Source organism: Anopheles cruzii, chromosome 3 (genome assembly GCF_943734635.1).
Source record: "Anopheles cruzii chromosome 3, idAnoCruzAS_RS32_06, whole genome shotgun sequence".
Classification (NCBI taxonomy): Eukaryota; Metazoa; Arthropoda; class Insecta; order Diptera; family Culicidae; genus Anopheles; species Anopheles cruzii.
This window is the reverse complement of record NC_069145.1, coordinates 59,056,076-59,071,427: the sequence shown is the minus strand read 5'-3', so window position 1 is coordinate 59,071,427 and position 15,352 is coordinate 59,056,076.

The following is a 15,352-nucleotide window of genomic DNA, read 5'->3' as shown; positions in this document are numbered from 1 at the left end:
CAGCCCGATAACGTGACTCATTGACGCGTGTGCCACGTAATAACGATCAACGATTGCTGCTTACAAGTCAGGTGAGTGATGGACTTTGCCGCACGATATTTCATACACTCGTCAGCTTGGCAATGCGGAAGATACAAAGAGAACTGAAAAGAGCGAAAAAGAGAGAGGATACACCAAATCAACCAAAAAAAGGAGAATGTCCTGCGAAAGGCATGGCAACGCGGGCACAACTAATCGCAAACGGACAATCCGCGCTAAATTCAACAAAAAAAAAACGGAAGCAAACGGCGGCCTCAGGACCCTCTAGCGTTGGCGGGCGGCCATTGTTGGTTTCTCGGCGTTATGTAATTTGGGTGGAGGTCGTTCGTAGTTCCGTTTCCCACAGTAACTTAAAATGGGTCTACTAAACATGATATTGGACGTGCTAAAATTTGTTAGAAGAGAATTTACTTGATTGTTGAGTCTGTTTAATGATAAATTATATCAACCAGAATGCAATCCTGTGAACAAGAATCCAGCGATGAGGAATGAAGTTAAATGCGTTAAATGAAAAATTTTGAACCATCTTTCGCACTGAGTTCGTGTTTTCTCGCGCGTAAATATAATCCTCAAACATTCACGTTGAACCAGTTCTGTCACATGTCGTCTGGTTTCAAACGATGCTGCGAAGCTTTCAAAAGCAACGTAAGAATGTTTTCAGTTCCAGGTGCTCTTACCCTCTTCTCTTCCAAAACTTATTCCATTAAACACACGTTAAAACCTCTAAGAACAACCGGCGACAGACTTGCGTCATGGTGAGTCAACTGAATGTTCGTGGGAGATACTTGTTCAGGTTTAAACTGCAACGGTGGCTTTCTGGCTCGAAGTAGCAAATACTTCGAGCGACACTGCAGCTCAAATTGTGTAATCACGTTGACCTCGTTTCGACGGTGTAGAGTCGTATCGAGCTTCGGATGGTTGCTTGAAGCTGCATCCTCCGCGGATCCGTTTTCGGTTACAACCATTCACCAGCTTTGGCCGTACTTGGTGCAGCCGCGTGGTATCTTCGTATGAACCCTTGTGCCGTTACTGCAAGCAGGCTTAGGGTCTGGTTCATTGCTATCCATAAAATTTTATGAACATTCTTAGTGCATCTATGTTTCACGATCTGTGAAACGTTGTATGCTGTTTTCAGGTTATTGTTTTTTTTTGTTCGGTAAATGGCTTCCAGAGGAAAAACGGGCAAAATGCAGAAGACTGGAATCATCATGATGAAATTTCGATTCGAGCACAAGGGTTAACCGGCCTACCCAACGAACTGAAAATTGAAACGACAATGTCAACTGCAAGACGATCTCTGGTGCAACACCGTCGCACCCATTTTATTTGCTTTTATTCACTACTGTTTTATGTTTTCTCGTTCATTTGCGCAAGTATCTGCCATGTAGGAGGGTTTTGGTATGCACCACGGCAGTAACATGCAATATCTGGCTTCAGTGCCTACACTACGTTTCTACAGCGCTACCGTGGGGGGAAGAACAGTTGTAAACGTAGACATAAGGCATTGAAGATACCGCACCCCAAGTATCAGATTTTGCAACCAGCCAGCCAACCGACTGATCGCCAAACCGTGGTTAAAAGTGCGTGACGAAATGAATGTTACGTGATATGTGCGATACCGGAAAAGGTTTCTCTTTCGGGTTGACATTGTGGTTTGTATAGAAGAGGTTCAAGTTGATAAAATTCGTTCTATAAACTAATGATAAGTAACTTTCATGAACTTTATATTTAGTTTTAACAGTTTGAAAGTAATTTTTTTTAAATAATACCTTTTTAAACTCTCCCCAAACAAACGCTATTGGGAAAAGTTATAAAATATTCGCTATGTCACTAATAAAATAAGTGGATGTGGATCAACATAAAACCACAATTATATATTTTTCCTAAAATATTCGACTGATGGACATTTTTGTTTTCTTGACTAACCTTCAAATGATGGTTCAAAGCAACCAAAATTCCAAAACTAGTTTAGAATGTAGTTTGTGAAGAACATTTCCTTGAGTGTGTGATTCTAAGTATCATTCTCCGAGATTATCCGAGAGAATTTGAGACAATTTCCTTTCGCGGTGTAACTCTGTCACAGTGCGAAGGTGCAAATTTAAGCGCGAACCCGACTCGTTGAATTATGGGTTCTTCACAGCACGTTTTCAAAGGTGATAATGATGTTTGTTGAATGCAGACGTGATTTACCATTTATCTTATCTTATTATTTTCCTTTATGACCGCCCAATGTGACACTTTTGGGACGCCAACAGAACAGAATCCCCAGACATCAGGCGGTGCAAATAGAAATAATACTTTATTCACGTATTCCCAGAGCGCTAATATTTTACGTGCCATCGAACCGAGGTTCCAGGTCCATGAAAAGTAGTAACACGTCAAAGGTCGCTTTGCATCTACATTTTGGTCGCGTTTTCTGCTCTGGTCGCAGATTGAATTCTTATTTGCAAAGTTTGTCGTAATCTTTAAACGATAAAAATTTAAAACCGATAAAACTTTATCCTTTTCAAAAGTCGACAGAGTCGACAAAGGGCGAGCGAGACAGAGAACCTGTTTGGATTTGTTCCTCTCTCTTTTCGTCAAGCTTTTCGTCATTGTGTGCTTAACTAAAATAATTTTGACCACAATGCTTACGAAATTGGCCCACTGTGGCTTCCAGTGGCGGCTGGAAGTGTGCGCAGCCATCTTTTTGCGCACGTGCGTCCGGCTGTGTGCGTGCGGTTCAAGTTCGACCGTTAACCGTTAGAGAGAGAGAGAGAATTGAGAGAGAAAAGAGAATCACAAGAGAAGAGAGAAAACATCGACTATCTCGCTCTGTTCCGTTCGGCGCTTGGTCAGTTTCGGTAAAGAAAGGTCAGGTTCAAAAGTAAAAACCAGAGTTCGATAAGTAAAGTAATGAAAATATGGCGTAGGTTTACAAAGTTTAGAAAGACAACAACGTTTTCCGTTACAACGTTTGTGGCGTGAGTGTGCCGTTTTCGTTGCGTGGCGCTCGAGAAGTGTTCCGTCGCCGCCGCCGAGCGTCATCGCCGTGATTGCTGACGTTAGTTCCATCGTCGAAGGTTGCCTCCGGAACGGAGCAAACGGTCTTTGGTGGTGGCCAATTGCTTGCCTTGCCCCCGGTTGTAGTTTCTCGCGGGTGTCTCACGCAGGTGCGATGAAGTGAGAGTGTTAAATCATCAGTAATCATGCCCAGCACAAGCAGCGAACCCCGGAAAGTGCAGCACGATCAGTTCCCGGTGCCAAGTGTTCAATGATCGCCAAACGAAGAAGCGCCTTTTTGGCATCATCATTTTCGGAGGTGCCATCGCGGGAATTATCATGCTAGTGGTACTGAAAGCATAGTGATCGCACACCCAACATACTAAGTGCTACGGATCAATTTGTTTGATCAGTTTTTACCCCCCACCGAGTTTTATTAGTTGCAACTGCAACCGAAAGGTAACGAAACGCATTCTACTTCGCAGAGAATTGGCCGAAGAAAAACGGATGTCAGTTGAAGGAGCCACACCGAAGAGGTGTGCGTGCGTGCGCGTGTGTACGTCAGCGCGGCGAAAAACCTGTTGCAAAAAGTTCGATGCCCCACCTCGGGAGTCGGATAATGTGTCGATGGTTTCCTGCTACGAGATGGAACGAGCGCGATTGGTGGGGAGCAGAACCCGAGACAACGCCACGATCTTACGTCGGTCTCCGTTCTCAGCCCTAACGTCCCGCCATGGCTGGCGGGTTGCTGCAAGCTATAAGTGCCGACGATCGATCGCTTCTTCAGTCTACATTTGCGTACTGGATCCGAAATTACCGCCCACATCCGGCCAATTAGCTGTTTCCGATTCGCGATTCGCGGATCGCAAACCACTGGCTGGAAATTACGGCCCCCCCCCACGGGTTTCGGAAATTTGGAATCGATTTTGAGTTCGGCCGGCGTGATGAGAGGCGATCGTTCTAATTTACAGTCAAGCAACGTTCCAGACTTGGTACCAGGCGTAGCTGATACTAGGAATGATTTCTTGGCGCAACCAACCTTCAACACTCCCGCCCGGAGGTGATCACGGAACGCGACCACCGAGCCGGGCGCATTCATTCTCGATGCTCACGCGGCAGGTTTTGCTTGGCTCAGCGTCTTTCATTCGCTCGCCAGCAAACCGGTTCCGTGGCACGAACTGCCCTCAACCTCTCCTTCCCTGGTCAGCGGTGGGCGGTTCCGGGCGGTTGGGTTGTGGCACTTTGCCTTTTAAATATCGGTCCACCAGCAGCCTCTGTGTGGGCGAAGATTGAAGAATCGATGGTAGCGAGACGCTGGAAGTGATGCTGGACGTTAAGAATATCTTTTCCTGCCTCATGCGTCAGTTTTCAGCCGCTGTCTCGAAACTCCTGTTGGGACCTTAACTTTGAATAATTTCCTGGTCGAAGGTCCGGGCCGGTCAGTTGATGAGAAAAGTTTCCCCGACAAAACCCATCTTACTCTTCTTCATTTTAGGGTTCGAATCTAGAAGGCGAAGAGATTTATTAAGCCTTAGCCCGTAAGCCGCTCTGTAAATGGGACAGAATTCACGTTTTACGGACATTTTCGACCTTTTCGAATCTCTGTTTTCCTTGGATGTTGGTCGTTCGTCGTGTGCCAGGGTTTGGGCCGAAGGATTTCAAAGGCTACTACTGTGTAAGTAAATAGATCGCTTTGCGATGACCTTTCGCAAAAGACGCTTTATGATGTTGCCTGGATAACCCTTCTCAAGGCCTACTCAGGCTGAAGGATAATGACGTCGCTCTGGCGAAAGTAATTTCATTTTGCCACTGACCGTAGATTAAAATGGTGATCCGTTTTATTTATTGTTTATTTTTTAACATGAGTTATGGGCACGTGAAATGAACCTCTCCTGTAACCAACCGGGGTCTTGAGGCTCATTGCCACCCTTAACTTGCTTATCGGTGGTTAGCATATAACCATTGCTCCCGCAGTGCGCGCTAATTTCCCTGTTGCGCGCGAAGGATAACGCCTTATCATGTCATCTTGTCCGCAAATGGGGCCCCGGATCGCCCCGGATCCGGGGTCTAGGGGTCGGGTTGTAAATATTGTCGACACTTTAAACCATTCCACCCCCATCCGCGGTACGTTGCCTTGATAAGATTCATCTTTGGACGTTCCGGGTCACCTCTTCGCTACCTGTTGGAATCTGCGACGATGATAAGGCTCGGATGTTCCGTCCAACAGCGAGAACTTGCTGTTTGCTCTGATAAGCCGGTTTAGATGAGACGCGCACACGCACGCCAGGTGCCAATTTGATGGATCCAGGAATATACGGCGCGGAGCCGGTCCGCGGGTTTACGCCAGACTTCGCACAAGTGCGCAATGCGCAACGTGCCGGCCTTATGTAAACAATTCGGAATTTAGTCGGTGCTCTCAAACGATGTGGGTTTTTTCGGTGGTACACCCGATGGTAGCTATCAAACCCGGCGTGTAGAACGGCGGAGATCGTAATGTAATAAACGGTCAAAGCAAACTTAAACCGGGTGTGTGCTGTTCGGGTGGCCAAAGGTGGCCATGGGCCGGTTCAGTTATTAGTACACAACGTGTGGCAGGTGATGCATCTGCACAGAGATTCGGAGTCGGAGTTTGGTGATTTATAGTTGGAAATGCGGGAGATTAGTGTTTCGTGTGGTTTTCAAAAATTAGTGTTGAATGAGTTTTCATCTCTCAGTTCCTCAAACATACGTTGAGCCTTTGAACATGGAGGCGATAATTCTTAACCGTTACGTTCTTGTCGGATTTTCTCTGGAAACGGGTTTCTTTGTCGTTCGGGGTACATTCGCGCCCAACACGCCACGGTGGGGTGTTACGTTTCTGGGTTGGCTGCAGCGCGACACTGATGAAGCAGACCGGTGCCCCACCGGTGACACACACACACGAACACACGGCTCGAAAGCAAAATGCAAGGTCTCTTCTGTTTGCACCACCAAGCCGTTCCTTCGACGTACGATCCAGTGGAAACGAGTTAGGCCGCTGCCTGGCCACCGTGCGCGCGAGACACAGGAATGTGGGCCCCCCTTGGTCCGCGAGGTGCCGGGAAACCAGTTTGTGTCCGCCTGGGCCGTCGGTGGAGACGTATTTTACGTTCGGTCACCTCTCAAGTCGCTGTTTTCGTCTTCAGTTCGATCAGCAGCAAGCGCGTTTCTTGGTATTATGTCTTGCTTTGTGCGAAAAGTGAAGTTTGCGTCACTTTGTTGGCACTTTACTCTTTATGCTCTCACCTTGAAAGCCCCATGATTCAGACGGTATTCCAAGCATCAAGAAGCGAGTTATGAAGGGTTGTTCAAATATCACGTAAGGCTGCTGAAAACCCCCTAAAAATTTGGGTTTGGTTGGCAAACAAAATTATACTGTATGGACGTTATGATGAGCATGATTTTTCCAGGTTTTTAGTTTTGAATAGTTTTAAACGATATTTTTTTGGGGTGTTGGCGAATCCTTTTGCGCAAACATAAGTCTCAATGGACCCACGCGAACCTCCTCGGATTGGCAGTTTGCCAGCTCAATTAAAATCATCAGTCTTAGCCCTTAGTTTTCCGTTCATAGAAAAGTGATTGCTGAAACCGGAAAGTGGCTGCAAATCGAGAGTGAAAGTACTGTCCCCCGGCACCTGTCCGTGAAGGGATGTTTGCGATATCCGGTTGAATCAACTCTCGCCGGATGGATTTCCCGGAAGGATCAAAGGCTCGTCCCCGCAAAAAGGGGCTGCCAAAGTTCTAAGCCGCCTTGTATGTGCCATGTTTTGCTTAACCGGTTTCGTAACTGTACAAAAAAGCCCGAATTTTCAAGCCTTTCTGCAAAAAGTGGTCAACATTAGGTGCTTTGATGTTTTGCATTACTCCCCCGGGTCGATTGATAATCTTTGGCGTTTTGCTCTTCTTTTAGAACTGATAACCGCAAAGAAAAGTAGCTTGTGCTGGACGTGGTGAAGAATTTGTGTGGTACGCCGGTACGAAGGACGAACAGAAAACGGTGACCCAAAGCAAGAGCCGGATGAAATGAGGCTCATAAAGAACTGAGGGAACATCTGCGTCCCTTACCCAAGCACGCGTGTCGTTCACGATCCCTAACAAACACTGGTGCCTAAACAGGAACGGAAGTCTCACTGTGAAGTTGGGAACGACCACAGACCCAGCAGCTGACGCTTGAGCTTCCACTGTATCGTGAACATCCATCTGTTTCCAGTTTCGTTTTTTGAAGCATTCCCAGAAAACGCATGTCTTCGAATTCGAGTGCTCAGACCACAACGAAATGTGTCCTTTCGATTTCGCCCATGACTGGGCCGTCTCACATGCACCGTCGATCGAAACAATCGTACCAATTGTACATGTTCCTTACAGCGTCATTGGCTCTCCACAACAGTACACAGAGCGTACCTCCTCACGGTCGCCTCACATCAGCGTGAAAACTAACAATTAGCCAACAACTGGGCAAAACACATGGCTGGCCGACCGGCCAATACCGAGTTCCGAGCCAAGTGGTTCCGCACTGATTTGCACGTGTTCAGCCGATGGAAAACGGGCTAGTTAGGGGGGCTGCAGCACCACCACCACCACCCATTGGACGGCCGGTTATTGGAGGAGGGCCGAAATAACTTCCCCACGGCACGGCCCATAATGGCAGCCAACCCAAGGTTAAATAGCGGTGCTCTTGGGGCCGTGCTCCTTTGACCGCACACACACGACGGACCTCTGGCCGGTATGCCGGTGATTCTGGGTCAATTCAGCAACTGCAATCCGCCACGCAACTGTACTCCGGCGAGGCGTATCGCATTAGGCATTGCCTCGCAATGGATAGCACGGATTTATTATTCTGTGGCCAACTTTATTACCTCGTGATATGCACACTGTAATCGGGAGAATCGATAAAATGGCCCTCGACTCCACTTTGCTGTACCCGAGGCTTAAGGCTATGTAGCTAACGTTTGTGTGGCTCTTGAATCCTGCATTAGTGACTGATGATTGAGTCTTAATCATTGCGCATCGGCAAATCTTGGAAGCACTGCCCGTGCCAATTCCAATTTTCATTAGGTGCGTTGAAGGCGATGAAAAACACCATCCAAGTTTAATTATTCCAGATTGACACCTCCTTTCAGTAGCTCCTAGCAGCACGCGGAGTGGTTCATCTTACTCTTTCTCGCCTCGGTGCTTCAATAATCGAATAACACTAATCGGACAGTAGAGCGACGACGGTATGTGAGCTGAAGGATGGGTCCCACACTGGCCCCGCTGTTCGCTCCAGTGGGGCGAAACTGTCCTTGGCGAAATTGAATTAATTATCGCAATCCGCGCACCCGACTGCGGGGTCTCACCAGGGACCGATCGGTCCCCAGAGCATCGCGCTCATTTGTATCGGTCGGTCCCGCGAGGCGCAACTATTCGGGACCCACTAAGCGAGATAGTGTGGGCTCCAGCTCTAGGAGGAGTTGTTACGTACGTACGGCCAAGTGGCCAAGTACCAGTGCCAGCCGTTTAATTAACACAATTAACGCCTTGCGCAGCACGTAACGAGCGTGGCCTCTCCGTGGCGTTTAAAGGGTGAACTCGCAAACGAATCCACCATCCATGCCAGAGGAGGTATAAGAGAGGTCGGATTGATGAAATCGACGACTGGAATTGTAACGGACACGTCGACACGGCCGTTCGATTAGATTGCTCTGCTGCTGCTGACCGTTCGGTGATTCATCGATTCTTCGACGGTAGGACGGATTCCTCTAAACTTCGCCCAAAATGTGAGCCACCGCCTTAGGGCGGATGAGTCATCTTTGGTCGTCGAACTCTGCCGAAGAAACAACATCTGTAATGAAGCGCATTTCATCATTCATTTGGCTCTGTTTGAACCCATGTGGCCTTGGATTGCGAGTCGAACCGAAACGTGATTGAAGCTCCGGCACTCCGATAGAGGAATTGAAATTCTTTCCTCTCCCTAGCAAAGGGTCTGTGTACAGTTAGCTTGACCCAAAAGTAATCGGAAAGTAATGTGGAAAACGGGAAATGGAATAAATCACGGCCGTCGAACGGGGACCACGACGTGGCCGCAATGTTTTGAGGCCGTGATGCAGTCCAACCTATAGAGGCTGATCGAGAGCAACGTCATCAGGATACGTCAGGATGGGATGGAATTTTCCGACTTTATTTCCGGAGCCTAGCACCTCTTCTTTGACACATGTCGCGCTCTCTACGCCGTGTGGCCGGTTCTGGACTGTGAAACGTTCTTCGAAGGGTGTCGCTGGTGAAGCCAATTACAAACCAACACATCCGATTGGTGCCAGGGATGTGTCTCAGTGAAGCATCGGCTCCGTTCGTCTTCCTCACAACTGGAGCGCTGTCCGGCCCGTGGAAGAAAACCCGGAGGCACCTAGCACGAGCGGAGGTGTCAATGCTCTGTCATGTGTGTTGTGGACGTCGATACACCCGGCTTGCTGGCCACCCACCGGCTTGGAACCCCTAGCGGGGTCCAGCCACGAGGTGAACGAACGAAATATTGAAGATCCAGATTGCTACGAGACAACACCTCGGGTGACCAGTGATTGATTAACCACACGACGGAGGGTCGTGGGAAGATGCTCGCATCACAATGCCTGCCGAGTGAGATCACCAAACGCCGTTCTGTGGCATACACCACGATGCTGCTGGAATGCCGGGGAATGGCAACACTGAAGTGACACATATTTGTTTGATTAACCATCGTATATTAATCTCGAGCAGTACCAACCTCATTAATAACCGTTACGTGTTCAGCAGCGGTGCTGCTGCGGGTGCGAGCCCAATTGAGTTCTCGACCGGTTGAGTGTGTTCCTCCCCATTATTGTTTCTTCCGCAACACAACCTCACACATTCGTACAATTACAATAATTAGCCGGTCGGCCGGTAAAAAGTGATGCAGCAGAAACACTTCGTGGGCCGCGCGGACCCCTCTCCGAGGAACGCCACCCGTCCGGTCGCTGGGCCACCCTCGTTTCCCGTGTCCCGTGATATCGATGCTAAATACGCACACCCCTCGCCGTCGAATTTCCCACGCTTATTTATTTTGTTTGCCGATGGAAAATCGGATCGGACTCGGAACTCTCCCCCTGCGGATCGGGTGCGGAAAACCTACGCGCGGCCCTATGGCGTGGCGTGGCGTACTTTCTTACGCATTCGAGGTTTCCGGGTCTTGGGGGTTTTAGTGTTTTTACTATCAAATTTCTGATTTTCTTGGCTCCGTGGGCGCTTTGTGAATTGATAGCTTAATGTGACACGGGTATTAATTCGTTCGAAATTTACGACGTGCCATACGGACGGTTTCCCGGCCCGGTTTCCCCGATAGCGGTCCCTATTTAAATCGCCCGATAACTGAGAGTTTCCGCAGCACTTCCGTGCGCCAAAGTGGTGCTCTCGGGAAGCTCTCGTGAAGTTGTTTTTTCCCCTTTGACCCAATCCTCTGTACCGCGCTGTGGTGTCGGAGTGACAAAAAAGCGTGATGAATAAAGAACGCTAGGACCCAGAGCGCGAAAGGGCATTTGTTTTTCCAGTGCTCTCGGTTGTGCATACTTGATGCCAGACGGGAGGGTAATTGAGATTAGATTAAAGTATCGACCCGCGCCCGCGGTTCTCACGTCCTGTGAGAATCCGACAGGCGAACTATAGGAGAGGATCGACATCATGAGCACGGTTTCACGGCTTTCGTGAAACCACGGAGTGCGCGAGACACGACGACGGCGACGCCGCCGCCATCGCATAATCAGCATAATAATGCACGCAGCAGCCCTAACTATCTTCTTGACGCCCCCTATGGTAGGAAAGGATTTTCTTGCCGGCCCTACCGGGCCGAGCGACGGCGTGCCAAATCCGGAAGTACGCGGCGCGACACGTGCGCGCGCGCGCTCGGTTTAATATTGTTATTTATCGGCGATGGCGAAAACGTGCCTCGATCCCGGGGCCGTTTCTTATCATCGGAAGAAAGAGAAAGGGCACTGCTTGAGATTCCAGCGAGCGATAGAAAGCGATAGAGATGTCGAGAGGTGGACAAAGAGAAAGAGAGAGAGTGCTTGTGCTATTAAGCCATTATTTGATGGGAAAATGATAATTTTTGGCTGAAAATTAAAGCAAAACGTGCCCTGCGCTTTAATCGTGGGAAAATGCACCATTCCCCGGGTGGAAGAGTTAAGTGGTTTACAATGATAAATAGGAATTTGACTAAATTCGGCTAATTGAGCAACAGCATCGTTGCCGTTTGAGGAATTCATTCCCAGAGACACCAGAGAGGGGCCACCAGAGTGTTGGGTGAGTTGTTCGGTGAGCCCCAAAAGGTGTGGGATGTTGTGCTGCGTGCGAACAAACTGACCGCAACAAAATACTGACCGGATGATAAGTACGGCGCTTCCTGCGGCAATCGAGAAGAAACGAAGCACAACGAATACGTCATACCGGGCGCCGATGACTGGGGAGTGTCATCAGACGCGCAGTGGCCCATGCAGGCGACCGACGAAAGTAAGACCGACCGAGGAGAGTTTCCCATCCTGTGTGTGTTGTGTGCTCTATGGGATGTGCGAGCTGTGTCCGCGGGCAGCGTCGCGGTCCGCTGAGCAGAACGGTGGGCTCCCGGCCCTCGCAGTAATCGGGTGTCCTCGGTTTGCGATCACTTCCCGGTACCGGTCAACCCGAGCACAAACCTTCCGAAAATCGAGGAAAAATGCCCACATGACGCGCGCGCGCTAATGGCGCCCAACCTGGGGCCAACTTTCAAGCCCATGGGAACCGGGCGTCATGATGTGTGAGTCCACAGTAGAGCGGAACGGCGGAACGGTCAAAAATGTTACCAACGTGCGATTGCAATCTTCTGATACAGCGCTGTGTTGGCTGACAGTCATTATCGTGTTGGACAAATGTTGATTCTTTACCCGGTGGCCGGCGGATGACCGTGATTTAGAGCGGAGCTCTGGTGGCTTTTGGTTGAAAACAATCTTTCAAACCAACTTTGCGGTTTGAAAGCTACTAGTGAGCCTGTTGAGGTCCATTTTCGTTTCGTTTCAATATCTGATAGAGTTCCGAAGTTCTTCAAGTTGACACGAACAATCCTCGGTTCGGACTCCCATTCCGTGGCAAAAGGTCTAGGTATCACCACGTTCTTGTCGACGACTTTCAATAATTATGCTCGACGTACGTATCATCATTTAATTGTGGGGTTCTCGCTCTTCTGCCACTCATGTAGTGGCTCGACCACTTTGGCTCGTCTCAGTGACAGTGAACCGTCGGCCGCCCAGCCGGCTGAGCAGAAACAATAGCTTTGCCTATTGTGGCGACCTTGGTCCTCACCAAATGCTGTGGCAACCTTGGTCCACATTAGTAGAGAAAAAGTAAAAATATAATATATATCGGTGCAATAACCACGCACCATACTATCTTCTCGGGTCTTCCCGTGATGTGATCTTGATCCTGCTGCTTCTTGCGCGTTTCCGCGCGATTCTTCCCGCGACCCGCTCTAGCGATTATCAGCATAATAGTTTGATTAAAATGCGTCCAGCTTCGGTTTTACCGGCAGCAGCAACAGGGTCGATAAAAGCAAAGAAATTGGGATCGCGAAGGCCAGCAGACGAAGAAGAAGAAGAAGAAGAAGACGGTAGTGTGAAATTTTCCCAGGGCATAAATTAGCACAGCCACAGGCACAGGACCAAAGGAATGCCTCTGCTTCTCGGTTTAGTTTCGTTCTCAGAGAGGGGCGACCGACCACCAAGCTGCCGTTGCCGCTAAGAAAGGGACCCCTTCGACCCGCGGTTCCCCCTTTTCGGACAAGAAGCGGCGTCTCGAAGGGGAAAGTGCTGCTGCTGCACAGAAACAACTCGGATGGGTTTTCTCGGATCTCGGAGCGGCGGGGACCTTCTCGCGTCGGAAAGACGGTGTGTGGGAATTTAGGATTGGGATTTTCGTGCGAATTCGTATGCCCCGTGTGTGTGTGTCGGAGAGAGGGCACTGACTCTTCGGGTCTCGAACAGAACTATTGTTCTCGCCCAATGGTTTACGTGGCCATTGTTATGTGCGTACTTCGACGGCGCGGCGCGCGCTGGGAACTAAATGCTGATGAGTAGGTTCGGTCGGTCGGTCGGTTTCCATTTGAATATATCAAATAATATTTGAAATATCAAATTAACGAACCACGCGATTCACTTGAGCTTGTCGCTAGTCCCGAGGTCCGGTTCCTCCTACTTCGCTGGCTCGGGGTTTGGTGGTGGCGATCTGCCCAAGTCCACGAGCCATGGGAAGTTCGTCAACGTCAAGTTTTTCGGTGAGCTCATGATATGTTCCTGAGAACTCGAATGACCACCAACCCCGAGAAACCATCTCATGTCTCCTAGAGTGACAAACGTTCCCGCGCGGATAGGGAACAAGAGCACGCAGCAGACGAGGACAATTTTCTGCTAATGAAGTTGGGTGATCCCTGAAAAGGATTAATCAAATGCGGCACGCTGTTCCCAGCTACCTGGAATCTTGGGACCGTCCGACCGTGTTGTTGTTGTCACGGGAATCAGGAGTCTTGCTGCTCCGGGGGTATCTCTTCCTTCGTAATCCTTGCATGAGGGATTTTTTTATTAACCCAAAGACTTGCCTGGTAGTCGTTCTGTGTTACTACTGTTCAATAGTTTCCTAAAGTCTATGCATCGCCCAGACGGATTGTTCAATCGAATCGGCGTGTTGCTCCTTTTCTTCGTTCGTCGTTTTGCAATCAATCCAATCCAAGCGAGCTGATTGCGAAAAGGTCTGACCAATAGCATTGGAACCTTCTAAACCAATTCTCCATTGCAGTTTGCAATAGAGTGGGGCTTACAGTCAGCCACGGCACTCCGTCTGCCAGCATGCGATTACAAGAAACGTGTGAATTTTGCTCTCTCTCTGTGCATATGCATATCAACGCCGGAGAACGACGCAACCAACAACCGCAAGCAGCGGCCATTTGTTAGGCGCACGGTGGTCTCGGTCGTCGGCAATCGGCGAATTGATTTCGTCGGCAGCAACATTGTTGCCACGTCGACCGGTTGCCTTTTACGTAATCTCGCCCAGCGCTCGCAACCCACCATAGTCTGGCCAACACCAAGGAGCTACGTCGTCGTCGTCCTTTTTGCGTCGCCTCGACGGTTGGTAGAGTGGGTCAGAACGTGGCGCACGAAGAAGGTCTAGCGTCGCCGCCACGTTACGCAAAAGGTATGCAGGGGGCGGCCTATTTTTCTTCGTCTGGGATTCCGCACCGGAACACATTATCGGCGGCGGCGGCGGCCGCGGACGTGACGATGGAGTGCCATTAGTAGTGTGGCCGGCAGACGGAAGGGAATGCCACCGAATGGACGCAGAATTTTTGTGCCTTAATCGGAGCTGGCGCTAAAAAAAGGAAAGAATCTTTTTTGAGCAGATTGACAGGGAATTTGGCCAAATAAGTGTTCAAATTTAGGGGTACTCTGGAGAGTGAACGGTGAATCCGTTTGACAGCTCGCTTCTCCTTAAGTAGGTTGCTGGGATGTTTACTTAAATGGAAAGCAAAGTTTTTGCAAGCGCCGCGCCACACGGGTTGGTCGATAGAGAGAGCGAGCAAAGGTATTTTCCTTCGGAACACACGATGGCCAGCCGCGCGAACCAGGCCCAGGTACGAATCGTAGCGAGCGAGACGGATAACCGCCAATCGTTACCTGTCAGGTAATAAAGGTAGTGGTGCAGCAGCTGCCGTTACCGTTACCGAGCACACACCGTTCACCAACACCGCGGCGCTGTCTTCCAGCGATCGGCGTCGCGTCGAACTTACGAAGCGGTGCGTGTGTGCGGTGGCTGCCTCATTCGCGAGGCTTGTTGTGCCGCTGCGTGCGTATTTGTGTTGAGGTGTACCGCGCCGCCCCGTACCGTTTGTCAGCGGTCCCCCGCCAATCCCTCCATCTGGTTCCTAATGCTCAAGCGTCAACGAAGAGTGACTGTATGGCGCGACGCTATTATCGAATCGGTCGTCAGCTCAGTTAGGCGTGGAAGAGGCGCCGCGGAGTTATGTGGTGGCCGCTGCTGGGCGGTTTTTTGTTTTGTTATTTACCCAGACCAGCAGCTTCCACGCCAGAATACCGGAACGGCCGTCGTCGTCGTCGTGACGGACGAGTGTCAGGGTCGTGAGTGCGCGGGAAGAAGTGAGTTTTGGTGGCACTGTTTTTTAATGTTACCAAATTAACTATCGAAGAAAAACTACACCGCCTTTCGGTGCCTTTCGTGTGGGAGTTGATGGAAACTAGACCCGAAAACCGGGAAGGACTCTCCGGGGACACAAATCACGAGGACTTTT